The following is a 16,136-nucleotide window of genomic DNA, read 5'->3' as shown; positions in this document are numbered from 1 at the left end:
CAAAAAACTGTGTCAGTGAGCTCTGATTGTCCCAAAAACAGTTGCAGCCTGAAAGGGGCATGAACCCGCACCCTAGACCACTGAAATTCCCAAACATATTTTTGCCACAGAATATGCATCCAACACCCCTGAAAGATCAGAAAATGTTGGCAGCCCAAAAAATGCCTTAAAATGCATCTTAGGCCTGCAAAAATGTAGAAAACTTTGGAGGACCAAAAAAGGGCTTTACAGGCATCCTAGACCCCCTAAAGTCCAGGAAAAGGTTGGTGGCCCAAAAACAGTGTCAGAGAGCTCTGATTGTCCCAAAAACATTTGTAGCCTGAAAGGGGCATTAACCCGCATCCTAGACCACTGAAATTCCCAAAAATATTTTTGGCACGAAATATGCATCCAACACCCCTGAAAGTTCAGGAAATGTTGCAGCCCAAAAAAGGCATTAAAATGCATCTTAGGCCTGCAAAAATGTCGAAAACTTTGGAGGCCCACAAAAGGGGTTTACAGGCATCCTAGACCCCCTAAAGTCCAGAAAATGTTGGTGGCCAAATACCTGTGTCAGTGAGCTCTGATTGTCCCAAAAACAGTTGCAGCCTGTAAGGGAATTAACCCGCATTCTAGACCACTGAAATTCCCAAAAACATTTTTGTCACAAAATATGCATCCAACACCCCTGAAAGTTCAGGAAATGTTGCAGCCCAAAAAAGGCATTAAAATGCATTTTAGGCCTGCAAAAATGTATAAAACTTTTGAGGGCTAAAAAAGGGGGTTACAGGCATCCTAGACCCCCTAAAGTCCAGAAAATGTTGGTGGCCCAAAAACAGTGTCAGAGAGCTCTGAATGTCCCAAAAACATTTGCAGCCTGAAAATGGCATTAAACCGCACCCTAGACCACTGAAATTCCCAAACATATTTTCGGCACAGAATATGCATCCAACACCCCTGAAAGATCAGAAAATGTTGGCAGCCCAAAAAATGCCTTAAAATGCATCTTAGGCCTGCAAAAATGTCGAAAACTTTGGAGGCCCAAAAAAGGGGTTTACAGGCATCCTAGACCCCCTAAAGTCCAGAAAATGTTAGTGGCCAAATACCTGTGTCAGTGAGCTCTGATTGTCCCAAAAACAGTTGCAGCCTGTAAGGGGAATTAACCCACATTCTAGACCACTGAAATTCCCAAAAACATTTTTGTCACAAAATATGCATCCAACACCCCTGAAAGTTCCCGAAATGTTGGCAGCCCAAAAAAGGCATTAAAATGCATCTTAGGCCTTCAAAAATGTAGAAAACTTTGGAGGCCCAAAAAAGGGCTTTACAGGCATCCTAGACCCCCTAAAGTCCAGAAAATGTTGTTGGCCAAAAAACTGTGTCAGTGAGCTCTGATTGTCCCAAAAACAGTTGCAGCCTGAAAGGGGCATGAACCCGCACCCTAGACCACTGAAATTCCCAAACATATTTTTGGCACAGAATATGCATCCAACACCCCTGAAAGATCAGAAAATGTTGGCAGCCCAGAAAATGCCTTAAAATGCCTGCAGAAATGTAGAAAACTTTGGAGGACCAAAAAAGGGCTTTACAGGCATCCTAGACCCCCTAAGGTCCAGGAAAAGGTTGGTGGCCCAAAAACAGTGTCAGAGAGCTCTGATTGTCCCAAAAACATGTGTAGCCTGAAAGGGGCATTAACCCGCATCCTAGACCACTGAAATTCCCAAAAATATTTTTGGCACGAAATATGCATCCAACACCCCTGAAAGTTCAGGAAATGTTGGCAGCCCAAAAAAGGCATTACAATGCATCTTAGGCCTGCAAAAATGTAGAAAACTTTGGAGGCCCAAAAAAGGGCTTTACAGGAATCCTAGACCCCCTAAAGTCCAGAAAATGTTGGTGGCCAAAAAACTGTGTCAGTGAGCTCTGATTGTCCCAAAAACAGTTGCAGCCTGTAAGGGGAATTAACCCGCATTCTAGACCACTGAAATTCCCAAAAACATTTTTGTCACAAAATATGCATCCAACACCCTGAAAGTTCCGGAAATGTTGGCAGCCCAAAAAAGGCATTAAAATGCATCTTTGGCCTGCAAAAATGTATAAAACTTTGGAGGGCTATAAAAGGGCTTTACAGGCATCCTAGACCCTCTAAAGTCCAGAAAATGTTGGTAGCCAAAAAACTGTGTCAGAGAGCTCTGATTGTCCCAAAAACATTTGAAGCCTGAAAGGGGCATTAACCTGCATCCTAGACCACTGAAATTCCCAAAAATATTTTTGGCACGAAATATGCATCCAACACCCCAGAAAGTTCAGGAAATGTTGCAGCCCAAAAAAGGCATTAAAATGCATTTTAGGCCTGCAAAAATGTCGAAAACTTTGGAGGCCCAAAAAAGGGGTTTACAGGCATCCTAGACCCCCTAAAGTCCAGAAAATGTTGGTGGCCAAATACCTGTGTCAGTGAGCTTTGATTGTCCCAAAAACAGTTGCAGCCTGTAAGTGGAATTAACCCACATTCTAGACCACTGAAATTCCCAAAAACATTTTTGTCACAAAATATGCATCCAACACCCCTGAAAGTTCCGGAAATGTTGGCAGCCCAAAAAAGGCATTAGAATGCATCTTAGGCCTGCAAAAATATCAAAAACTTTGGAGGCCCAAAAAAGGGGTTTACAGGCATCCTAGGCCCCCTAAAGTGCAGAAAATGTTGGTGGCCAAATACCTGTGTCAGTGAGCTCTGATTGTCCCAAAAACAGTTGCAGCCTGTAAGGGGCATTAACCCGCATTCTAGACCACTGAAATTCCCAAAAACATTTTTGTCAGAAAATATGCATCCAACACCCCTGAAAGTTCAGGAAATGTTGGCAGCCCAAAAAAGTCCTTAAAATGCAACTTAGGCCTGCAAAAATGTATAAAACTTTGGAGGGCTATAAAAAGGCTTTACAAGCATCCTAGACCCCCTAAAGTCCAGAAAATGTTGGTGGCCAAAAAACAGTGTCAGAGAGCTCTGATTGTCCCAAAAACATTTGTAGCCTTAATGGGGCATTAACCCGCATCCTAGACCACTGAAATTCCCAAAAATATTTTTGCCACGAAATATGCATCCAACACCCCTGAAAGTTCAGGAAATGTTGCAGCCCAAAAAAGGCATTAAAATGCATCTTAGGCCTGCAAAAATGTCGAAAACTTTGGAGGCCCAAAAAAGGGGTTTACAGGCATCTTAGACCCTCTAAAGTCCAGAAAATGTTGGTGGCCAAATACCTGTGTCAGTGAGCTCTGATTGTCCCAAAAACAGTTGCAGCCTGTAAGGGGCATTAACCCGCATTCTAGACCACTGAAATTCCCCAAAAAATTTTTGTCACAAAATATGCATCCAACGCCCCTGAAAGTTCAGGAAATGTTGCAGCCCAAAAAAGGCATTAAAATGCATCTTAGGCCTGCAAAAATGTATAAAACTTTGAAGGGCTAAAAAAGGGGGTTACAGGCATCCTAGACCCCCTAAAGTCCAGAAAATGTTGGTGGCCCAAAAACAGTGTCAGAGAGCTCTGAATGTACCAAAAACATTTGCAGCCTGAAAGTGGCATTAAACCGCACCCTAGACCACTGAAATTCCCAAACATATTTTCGGCACAGAATATGCATCCAACACCCCTGAAAGATCAGAAAATGTTGGCAGCCCAAAAAATGCCTTAAAATGCATCTTAGGCCTGCAAAAATGTCGAAAACTTTGGAGGCCCAAAAAAGGGGTTTACAGGCGTCCTAGACCCCCTAAAGTCCAGAAAATGTTGGTGGCCAAATACCTGTGTCATTGAGCTCTGATTGTCCCAAAAACAGTTGCAGCCTGTAAAGGGAATTAACCCGCATTCGAGACCACTGAAATTCCCAAAAACATTTTTGTCACAAAATATGCATCCAACACCCCTGAAAGTTCCGGAAATGTTGGCAGCCCAAAAAAGGCATTAGAATGCATCTTAGGCCTGCAAAAATGTAGAAAACTTTGGAGGCCCAAAAAAGGGCTTTACAGGCATCCTAGACCCCCTAAAGTCCAGAAAATGTTGGTGGCCAAAAAACTGTGTCAGTGAGCTCTGATTGTCCCAAAAACAGTTGCAGCCTGAAAGGGGCATGAACCCGCACCCTAGACCACTGAAATTCCCAAACATATTTTTGCCACAGAATATGCATCCAACACCCCTGAAAGATCAGAAAATGTTGGCAGCCCAAAAAATGCCTTAAAATGCATCTTAGGCCTGCAAAAATGTAGAAAACTTTGGAGGACCAAAAAAGGGCTTTACAGGCATCCTAGACCCCCTAAAGTCCAGGAAAAGGTTGGTGGCCCAAAAACAGTGTCAGAGAGCTCTGATTGTCCCAAAAACATTTGTAGCCTGAAAGGGGCATTAACCCGCATCCTAGACCACTGAAATTCCCAAAAATATTTTTGGCACGAAATATGCATCCAACACCCCTGAAAGTTCAGGAAATGCTGCAGCCCAAAAAAGGCATTAAAATGCATCTTAGGCCTGCAAAAATGTTGAAAACTTTGGAGGCCCACAAAAGGGGTTTACAGGCATCCTAGACCCCCTAAAGTCCAGAAAATGTTGGTGGCCAAATACCTGTGTCAGTGAGCTCTGATTGTCCCAAAAACAGTTGCAGCCTGTAAGGGAATTAACCCGCATTCTAGACCACTGAAATTCCCAAAAACATTTTTGTCACAAAATATGCATCCAACACCCCTGAAAGTTCAGGAAATGTTGCAGCCCAAAATAGGCATTAAAATGCATTTTAGGCCTGCAAAAATGTATTAAACTTTTGAGGGCTAAAAAAGGGGGTTACAGGCATCCTAGACCCCCTAAAGTCCAGAAAATGTTGGTGGCCCAAAAACAGTGTCAGAGAGCTCTGAATGTCCCAAAAACATTTGCAGCCTGAAAATGGCATTAAACCGCACCCTAGACCACTGAAATTCCCAAACATATTTTCGGCACAGAATATGCATCCAACACCCCTGAAAGATCAGAAAATGTTGGCAGCCCAAAAAATGCCTTAAAATGCATCTTAGGCCTGCAAAAATGTCGAAAACTTTGGAGGCCCAAAAAAGGGGTTTACAGGCATCCTAGACCCCCTAAAGTCCAGAAAATGTTGGTGGCCAAATACCTGTGTCAGTGAGCTCTGATTGTCCCAAAAACAGTTGCAGCCTGTAAGGGGAATTACCCCACATTCTAGACCACTGAAATTCCCAAAAACATTTTTGTCACAAAATATGCATCCAACACCCCTGAAAGATCAGAAAATGTTGGCAGCCCAAAAAATGCCTTAAAATGCATCTTAGGCCTGCAAAAATGTAGAAAACTTTGGAGGACCAAAAAAGGGCTTTACAGGCATCCTAGACCCCCTAAAGTCCAGGAAAAGGTTGGTGGCCCAAAAACAGTGTCAGAGAGCTCTGATTGTCCCAAAAACATTTGTAGCCTGAAAGGGGCATTAACCCGCATCCTAGACCACTGAAATTCCCAAAAATATTTTTGGCACGAAATATGCATCCAACACCCCTGAAAGTTCAGGAAATGTTGGCAGCCCAAAAAAGGCATTAAAATGCATCTTAGGCCTGCAAAAATGCAGAAAACTTTGGAGGCCCAAAAAAGGGCTTTACAGGCATCCTAGACCCCCTAAAGTCCAGAAAATGTTGGTGGCCAAAAAACTGTGTCAGTGAGCTCTGATTGTCCCAAAAACAGTTGCAGCCTGAAAGGGGAATTAACCAGCATTCTAGACCACTGAAATTCCCAAAAACATTTTTGTCACAAAATATGCATCCAACACCCTGAAAGTTCCGGAAATGTTGGCAGCCCAAAAAAGGCATTAAAATGCATCTTTGGCCTGCAAAAATGTATAAAACTTTGGAGGGCTATAAAAGGGCTTTACAGGCATCCTAGACCCTCTAAAGTCCAGAAAATGTTGGTAGCCAAAAAACTGTGTCAGAGAGCTCTGATTGTCCCAAAAACATTTGAAGCCTGAAAGGGGCATTAACCTGCATCCTAGACCACTGAAATTCCCAAAAATATTTTTGGCACGAAATATGCATCCAACACCCCTGAAACTTCAGGAAATGTTGCAGCCCAAAAAAGGCATTAAAATGCATCCTAGGCCTGCAAAAATGTCGAAAACTTTGGAGGCCCAAAAAAGGGGTTTACAGGCATCCTAGACCCCTAAAGTCCAGAAAATGTTGGTGGCCAAATACCTGTGTCAGTGAGCTCTGATTGTCCCAGAAACAGTTGCAGCCTGTAAGGGGAATTAACCCACATTCTAGACCACTGAAATTCCCAAAAACATTTTTGTCACAAAATATGCATCTAACACCCCTGAAAGTTCCGGAAATGTTGGCAGCCCAAAAAAGGCATTAAAATGCATCTTAGGCCTTCAAAAATGTAGAAAACTTTGGAGGCCCAAAAAAGGGCTTTACAGGCATCCTAGACCCCCTAAAGTCCAGGAAAAGGTTGGTGGCCCAAAAACAGTGTCAGAGAGCTCCGATTGTCCCAAAAACATTTGTAGCCTGAAAGGGGCATTAACCCGCATCCTAGACCACTGAAATTCCCAAAAATATTTTTGGCACGAAATATGCATCCAACACCCCTGAAAGTTCAGGAAATGTTGGCAGCCCAAAAAAGGCATTAAAATGCATCTTTGGCCTGCAAAAATGTATAAAACTTTGGAGGGCTATAAAAGGGCTTTACAGGCATCCTAGACCCTCTAAAGTCCAGAAAATGTTGGTAGCCAAAAAACTGTGTCAGCGAGCTCTGATTGTCCCAAAAACATTTGAAGCCTGAAAGGGGCATTAACCCGCATTCTAGACCACTGAAATTCCCAAAATCATTTTTGTCAGAAAATATGCATCCAACACCCCTGAAAGTTCAGGAAATGTTGGCAGCCCAAAAAAGTCCTTAAAATGCAACTTAGGCCTGCAAAAATGTATAAAACTTTGGAGGGCTATAAAAAGGCTTTACAAGCATCCTAGACCCCCTAAAGTCCAGAAAATGTTGGTGGCCAAAAAAGAGTGCCAGAGAGCTCTGATTGTCCCAAAAACATTTGTAGCCTTAATGGGGCATTAACCCGCATCCTAGACCACTGAAATTCCCAAAAATATTTTTGCCACGAAATATGCATCCAACACCCCTGAAAGTTCAGGAAATGTTGCAGCCCAAAAAAGGCATTAAAATGCATCTTAGGCCTGCAAAAATGTCGAAAACTTTGGAGGCCCAAAAAAGGGGTTTACAGGCATCTTAGACCCTCTAAAGTCCAGAAAATGTTGGTGGCCAAATACCTGTGTCAGTGAGCTCTGATTGTCCCAAAAACAGTTGCAGCCTGTAAGGGGCATTAACCCGCATTCTAGACCACTGAAATTCCCCAAAAAAATGTTGTCACAAAATATGCATCCAACGCCCCTGAAAGTTCAGGAAATGTTGCAGCCCAAAAAAGGCATTAAAATGCATCTTAGGCCTGCAAAAATGTATAAAACTTTGAAGGGCTAAAAAAGGGGGTTACAGGCATCCTAGACCCCCTAAAGTCCAGAAAATGTTGGTGGCCCAAAAACAGTGTCAGAGAGCTCTGAATGTACCAAAAACATTTGCAGCCTGAAAGTGGCATTAAACCGCACCCTAGACCACTGAAATTCCCAAACATATTTTCGGCACAGAATATGCATCCAACACCCCTGAAAGATCAGAAAATGTTGGCAGCCCAAAAAATGCCTTAAAATGCATCTTAGGCCTGCAAAAATGTCGAAAACTTTGGAGGCCCAAAAAAGGGGTTTACAGGCGTCCTAGACCCCCTAAAGTCCAGAAAGTGTTGGTGGCCAAATACCTGTGTCATTGAGCTCTGATTGTCCCAAAAACAGTTGCAGCCTGCAAAGAGAATTAACCCGCATTCGAGACCACTGAAATTCCCAAAAACATTTTTGTCACAAAATATGCATCCAACACCCCTGAAAGTTCCGGAAATGTTGGCAGCCCAAAAAAGGCATTAGAATGCATCTTAGGCCTGCAAAAATGTAGAAAACTTTGGAGGCCCAAAAAAGGGCTTTACAGGCATCCTAGACCCCCTAAAGTCGAGAAAATGTTGGTGGCCAAAAAACTGTGTCAGTGAGCTCTGATTGTCCCAAAAACAGTTGCAGCCTGAAAGGGGCATGAACCCGCACCCTAGACCACTGAAATTCCCAAACATATTTTTGCCACAGAATATGCATCCAACACCCCTGAAAGATCAGAAAATGTTGGCAGCCCAAAAAAGGCATTAGAATGCATCTTAGGCCTGCAAAAATGTAGAAAACTTTGGAGGCCCAAAAAAGGGCTTTACAGGCATCCTAGACCCCCTAAAGTCCAGAAAATGTTGGTGGCCAAAAAACTGTGTCAGTGAGCTCTGATTGTCCCAAAAACAGTTGCAGCCTGAAAGGGGCATGAACCCGCACCCTAGACCACTGAAATTCCCAAACATATTTTTGCCACAGAATATGCATCCAACACCCCTGAAAGATCAGAAAATGTTGGCAGCCCAAAAAATGCCTTAAAATGCATCTTAGGCCTGCAAAAATGTAGAAAACTTTGGAGGACCAAAAAAGGGCTTTACAGGCATCCTAGACCCCCTAAAGTCCAGGAAAAGGTTGGTGGCCCAAAAACAGTGTCAGAGAGCTCTGATTGTCCCAAAAACATTTGTAGCCTGAAAGGGGCATTAACCCGCATCCTAGACCACTGAAATTCCCAAAAATATTTTTGGCACGAAATATGCATCCAACACCCCTGAAAGTTCAGGAAATGCTGCAGCCCAAAAAAGGCATTAAAATGCATCTTAGGCCTGCAAAAATGTTTAAAACTTTGGAGGCCCACAAAAGGGGTTTACAGGCATCCTAGACCCCCTAAAGTCCAGAAAATGTTGGTGGCCAAATACCTGTGTCAGTGAGCTCTGATTGTCCCAAAAACAGTTGCAGCCTGTAAGGGAATTAACCCGCATTCTAGACCACTGAAATTCCCAAAAACATTTTTGTCACAAAATATGCATCCAACACCCCTGAAAGTTCAGGAAATGTTGCAGCCCAAAATAGGCATTAAAATGCATTTTAGGCCTGCAAAAATGTATTAAACTTTTGAGGGCTAAAAAAGGGGGTTACAGGCATCCTAGACCCCCTAAAGTCCAGAAAATGTTGGTGGCCCAAAAACAGTGTCAGAGAGCTCTGAATGTCCCAAAAACATTTGCAGCCTGAAAATGGCATTAAACCGCACCCTAGACCACTGAAATTCCCAAACATATTTTCGGCACAGAATATGCATCCAACACCCCTGAAAGATCAGAAAATGTTGGCAGCCCAAAAAATGCCTTAAAATGCATCTTAGGCCTGCAAAAATGTTGAAAACTTTGGAGGCCCAAAAAAGGGGTTTACAGGCATCCTAGACCCCCTAAAGTCCAGAAAATGTTGGTGGCCAAATACCTGTGTCAGTGAGCTCTGATTGTCCCAAAAACAGTTGCAGCCTGTAAGGGGAATTAACCCACATTCTAGACCACTGAAATTCCCAAAAACATTTTTGTCACAAAATATGCATCCAACACCCCTGAAAGATCAGAAAATGTTGGCAGCCCAAAAAATGCCTTAAAATGCATCTTAGGCCTGCAAAAATGTAGAAAACTTTGGAGGACCAAAAAAGGGCTTTACAGGCATCCTAGACCCCCTAAAGTCCAGGAAAAGGTTGGTGGCCCAAAAACAGTGTCAGAGAGCTCTGATTGTCCGAAAAACATTTGTAGCCTGAAAGGGGCATTAACCCGCATCCTAGACCACTGAAATTCCCAAAAATATTTTTGGCACGAAATATGCATCCAACACCCCTGAAAGTTCAGGAAATGTTGGCAGCCCAAAAAAGGCATTAAAATGCATCTTAGGCCTGCAAAAATGTAGAAAACTTTGGAGGCCCAAAAAAGGGCTTTACAGGCATCCTAGACCCCCTAAAGTCCAGAAAATGTTGGTGGCCAAAAAACTGTGTCAGTGAGCTCTGATTGTCCCAAAAACAGTTGCAGCCTGAAAGGGGAATTAACCAGCATTCTAGACCACTGAAATTCCCAAAAACATTTTTGTCACAAAATATGCATCCAACACCCTGAAAGTTCCGGAAATGTTGGCAGCCCAAAAAAGGCATTAAAATGCATCTTTGGCCTGCAAAAATGTATAAAACTTTGGAGGGCTATAAAAGGGCTTTACAGGCATCCTAGACCCTCTAAAGTCCAGAAAATGTTGGTAGCCAAAAAACTGTGTCAGAGAGCTCTGATTGTCCCAAAAACATTTGAAGCCTGAAAGGGGCATTAACCTGCATCCTAGACCACTGAAATTCCCAAAAATATTTTTGGCACGAAATATGCATCCAACACCCCTGAAACTTCAGGAAATGTTGCAGCCCAAAAAAGGCATTAAAATGCATCCTAGGCCTGCAAAAATGTAGAAAACTTTGGAGGCCCAAAAAAGGGGTTTACAGGCATCCTAGACCCCTAAAGTCCAGAAAATGTTGGTGGCCAAATACCTGTGTCAGTGAGCTCTGATTGTCCCAAAAACAGTTGCAGCCTGTAAGGGGAATTAACCCACATTCTAGACCACTGAAATTCCCAAAAACATTTTTGTCACAAAATATGCATCTAACACCCCTGAAACTTCCGGAAATGTTGGCAGCCCAAAAAAGGCATTAAAATGCATCTTAGGCCTTCAAAAATGTAGAAAACTTTGGAGGCCCAAAAAAGGGCTTTACAGGCATCCTAGACCCCCTAAAGTCCAGGAAAAGGTTGGTGGCCCAAAAACAGTGTCAGAGAGCTCTGATTGTCCCAAAAACATTTGTAGCCTGAAAGGGGCATTAACCCGCATCCTAGACCACTGAAATTCCCAAAAATATTTTTGGCACGAAATATGCATCCAACACCCCTGAAAGTTCAGGAAATGTTGGCAGCCCAAAAAAGGCATTAAAATGCATCTTTGGCCTGCAAAAATGTATAAAGCTTTGGAGGGCTATAAAAGGGCTTTACAGGCATCCTAGACCCTCTAAAGTCCAGAAAATGTTGGTAGCCAAAAAACTGTGTCAGCGAGCTCTGATTGTCCCAAAAACATTTGAAGCCTGAAAGGGGCATTAACCCGCATTCTAGACCACTGAAATTCCCAAAAACATTTTTGTCAGAAAATATGCATCCAACACCCCTGAAAGTTCAGGAAATGTTGGCAGCCCAAAAAAGTCCTTAAAATGCAATTTAGGCCTGCAAAAATGTATAAAACTTTGGAGGGCTATAAAAAGGCTTTACAAGCATCCTAGACCCCCTAAAGTCCAGAAAATGTTGGTGGCCAAAAAACAGTGTCAGAGAGCTCTGATTGTCCCAAAAACATTTGTAGCCTTAATGGGGCATTAACCCGCATCCTAGACCACTGAAATTCCCAAAAATATTTTTGCCACGAAATATGCATCCAACACCCCTGAAAGTTCAGGAAATGTTGCAGCCCAAAAAAGGCATTAAAATGCATCTTAGGCCTGCAAAAATGTCGAAAACTTTGGAGGCCCAAAAAAGGGGTTTACAGGCATCTTAGACCCTCTAAAGTCCAGAAAATGTTGGTGGCCAAATACCTGTGTCAGTGAGCTCTGATTGTCCCAAAAACAGTTGCAGCCTGTAAGGGGCATTAACCCGCATTCTAGACCACTGAAATTCCCCCAAAAAATGTTGTCACAAAATATGCATCCAACGCCCCTGAAAGTTCAGGAAATGTTGCAGCCCAAAAAAGGCATTAAAATGCATCTTAGGCCTGCAAAAATGTATAAAACTTTGAAGGGCTAAAAAAGGGGGTTACAGGCATCCTAGACCCCCTAAAGTCCAGAAAATGTTGGTGGCCCAAAAACAGTGTCAGAGAGCTCTGAATGTACCAAAAACATTTGCAGCCTGAAAGTGGCATTAAACCGCACCCTAGACCACTGAAATTCCCAAACATATTTTCGGCACAGAATATGCATCCAACACCCCTGAAAGATCAGAAAATGTTGGCAGCCCAAAAAATGCCTTAAAATGCATCTTAGGCCTGCAAAAATGTCGAAAACTTTGGAGGCCCAAAAAAGGGGTTTACAGGCGTCCTAGACCCCCTAAAGTCCAGAAAGTGTTGGTGGCCAAATACCTGTGTCATTGAGCTCTGATTGTCCCAAAAACAGTTGCAGCCTGCAAAGAGAATTAACCCGCATTCGAGACCACTGAAATTCCCAAAAACATTTTTGTCACAAAATATGCATCCAACACCCCTGAAAGTTCCGGAAATGTTGGCAGCCCAAAAAAGGCATTAGAATGCATCTTAGGCCTGCAAAAATGTAGAAAACTTTGGAGGCCCAAAAAAGGGCTTTACAGGCATCCTAGACCCCCTAAAGTCCAGAAAATGTTGGTGGCCAAAAAACTGTGTCAGTGAGCTCTGATTGTCCCAAAAACAGTTGCAGCCTGAAAGGGGCATGAACCCGCACCCTAGACCACTGAAATTCCCAAACATATTTTTGCCACAGAATATGCATCCAACACCCCTGAAAGATCAGAAAATGTTGGCAGCCCAAAAAATGCCTTAAAATGCATCTTAGGCCTGCAAAAATGTAGAAAACTTTGGAGGACCAAAAAAGGGCTTTACAGGCATCCTAGACCCCCTAAAGTCCAGAAAATGTTGGTGGCCGAATACCTGTGTCAGTGAGCTCTGATTGTCCCAAAAACAGTTGCAGCCTGTAAGGGGAATTAACCCACATTCTAGACCACTGAAATTCCCAAAAACATTTTTGTCACAAAATATGCATCCAACACCCCTGAAAGTTCCCGAAATGTTGGCAGCCCAAAAAAGGCATTAAAATGCATCTTAGGCCTTCAAAAATGTAGAAAACTTTGGAGGCCCAAAAAAGGGCTTTACAGGCATCCTAGACCCCCTAAAGTCCAGAAAATGTTGGTGGCCAAAAAACTGTGTCAGTGAGCTCTGATTGTCCCAAAAACAGTTGCAGCCTGAAAGGGGCATGAACCCGCACCCTAGACCACTGAAATTCCCAAACATATTTTTGGCACAGAATATGCATCCAACACCCCTGAAAGATCAGAAAATGTTGGCAGCCCAAAAAATGCCTTAAAATGCCTGCAGAAATGTAGAAAACTTTGGAGGACCAAAAAAGGGCTTTACAGGCATCCTAGACCCCCTAAGGTCCAGGAAAAGGTTGGTGGCCCAAAAACAGTGTCAGAGAGCTCTGATTGTCCCAAAAACATTTGTAGCCTGAAAGGGGCATTAACCCGCATCCTAGACCACTGAAATTCCCAAAAATATTTTTGGCACGAAATATGCATCCAACACCCCTGAAAGTTCAGGAAATGTTGGCAGTCCAAAAAAGGCATTACAATGCATCTTAGGCCTGCAAAAATGTAGAAAACTTTGGAGGCCCAAAAAAGGGCTTTACAGGCATCCTAGACCCCCTAAAGTCCAGAAAATGTTGGTGGCCAAAAAACTGTGTCAGTGAGCTCTGATTGTCCCAAAAACAGTTGCAGCCTGTAAGGGGAATTAACCCGCATTCTAGACCACTGAAATTCCCAAAAACATTTTTGTCACAAAATATGCATCCAACACCCTGAAAGTTCCGGAAATGTTGGCAGCCTAAAAAAGGCATTAAAATGCATCTTTGGCCTGCAAAAATGTATAAAACTTTGGAGGGCTATAAAAGGGCTTTACAGGCATCCTAGACCCTCTAAAGTCCAGAAAATGTTGGTAGCCAAAAAACTGTGTCAGAGAGCTCTGATTGTCCCAAAAACATTTGAAGCCTGAAAGGGGCATTAACCTGCATCCTAGACCACTGAAATTCCCAAAAATATTTTTGGCACGAAATATGCATCCAACACCCCAGAAAGTTCAAGAAATGTTGCAGCCCAAAAAAGGCATTAAAATGCATTTTAGGCCTGCAAAAATGTCGAAAACTTTGGAGGCCCAAAAAAGGGGTTTACAGGCATCCTAGACCCCCTAAAGTCCAGAAAATGTTGGTGGCCAAATACCTGTGTCAGTGAGCTTTGATTGTCCCAAAAACAGTTGCAGCCTGTAAGTGGAATTAACCCACATTCTAGACCACTGAAATTCCCAAAAACATTTTTGTCACAAAATATGCATCCAACACCCCTGAAAGTTCCGGAAATGTTGGCAGCCCAAAAAAGGCATTAGAATGCATCTTAGGCCTGCAAAAATATCAAAAACTTTGGAGGCCCAAAAAAGGGGTTTACAGGCATCCTAGGCCCCCTAAAGTGCAGAAAATGTTGGTGGCCAAATACCTGTGTCAGTGAGCTCTGATTGTCCCAAAAACAGTTGCAGCCTGTAAGGGGCATTAACCCGCATTCTAGACCACTGAAATTCCCAAAAACATTTTTGTCAGAAAATATGCATCCAACACCCCTGAAAGTTCAGGAAATGTTGGCAGCCCAAAAAAGTCCTTAAAATGCAACTTAGGCCTGCAAAAATGTATAAAACTTTGGAGGGCTATAAAAAGGCTTTACAAGCATCCTAGACCCCCTAAAGTCCAGAAAATGTTGGTGGCCAAAAAACAGTGTCAGAGAGCTCTGATTGTCCCAAAAACATTTGTAGCCTTAATGGGGCATTAACCCGCATCCTAGACCACTGAAATTCCCAAAAATATTTTTGCCACGAAATATGCATCCAACACCCCTGAAAGTTCAGGAAATGTTGCAGCCCAAAAAAGGCTTTAAAATGCATCTTAGGCCTGCAAAAATGTCGAAAACTTTGGAGGCCCAAAAAAGGGGTTTACAGGCATCTTAGACCCTCTAAAGTCCAGAAAATGTTGGTGGCCAAATACCTGTGTCAGTGAGCTCTGATTGTCCCAAAAACAGTTGCAGCCTGTAAGGGGCATTAACCCGCATTCTAGACCACTGAAATTCCCCAAAAAAAATTTGTCACAAAATATGCATCCAACGCCCCTGAAAGTTCAGGAAATGTTGCAGCCCAAAAAAGGCATTAAAATGCATCTTAGGCCTGCAAAAATGTATAAAACTTTGAAGGGCTAAAAAAGGGGGTTACAGGCATCCTAGACCCCCTAAAGTCCAGAAAATGTTGGTGGCCCAAAAACAGTGTCAGAGAGCTCTGAATGTACCAAAAACATTTGCAGCCTGAAAGTGGCATTAAACCGCACCCTAGACCACTGAAATTCCCAAACATATTTTCGGCACAGAATATGCATCCAACACCCCTGAAAGATCAGAAAATGTCGGCAGCCCAAAAAATGCCTTAAAATGCATCTTAGGCCTGCAAAAATGTCGAAAACTTTGGAGGCCCAAAAAAGGGGTTTACAGGCGTCCTAGACCCCCTTAAGTCCAGAAAATGTTGGTGGCCAAATACCTGTGTCATTGAGCTCTGATTGTCCCAAAAACAGTTGCAGCCTGTAAAGGGAATTAACCCGCATTCGAGACCACTGAAATTCCCAAAAACATTTTTGTCACAAAATATGCATCCAACACCCCTGAAAGTTCCGGAAATGTTGGCAGCCCAAAAAAGGCATTAGAATGCATCTTAGGCCTGCAAAAATGTAGAAAACTTTGGAGGCCCAAAAAAGGGCTTTACAGGCATCCTAGACCCCCTAAAGTCCAGAAAATGTTGGTGGCCAAAAAACTGTGTCAGTGAGCTCTGATTGTCCCAAAAACAGTTGCAGCCTGAAAGGGGCATGAACCCGCACCCTAGACCACTGAAATTCCCAAACATATTTTTGCCACAGAATATGCATCCAACACCCCTGAAAGATCAGAAAATGTTGGCAGCCCACAAAATGCCTTAAAATGCATCTTAGGCCTGCAAAAATGTAGAAAACTTTGGAGGACCAAAAAAGGGCTTTACAGGCATCCTAGACCCCCTAAAGTCCAGGAAAAGGTTGGTGGCCCAAAAACAGTGTCAGAGAGCTCTGATTGTCCCAAAAACATTTGTAGCCTGAAAGGGGCATTAACCCGCATCCTAGACCACTGAAATTCCCAAAAATATTTTTGGCACGAAATATGCATCCAACACCCCTGAAAGTTCAGGAAATGCTGCAGCCCAAAAAAGGCATTAAAATGCATCTTAGGCCTGCAAAAATGTTGAAAACTTTGGAGGCCCACAAAAGGGGTTTACAGGCATCCTAGAC

Source organism: Ambystoma mexicanum, chromosome 11, assembly GCF_040938575.1.
Source record: "Ambystoma mexicanum isolate Mex_15411 chromosome 11, UKY_AmexF1_1, whole genome shotgun sequence".
NCBI classification, from domain to species: Eukaryota; Metazoa; Chordata; class Amphibia; order Caudata; family Ambystomatidae; genus Ambystoma; species Ambystoma mexicanum.
The sequence above is the reverse complement of the archived record's forward strand: the minus strand, read 5'-3'. Positions refer to the sequence as shown.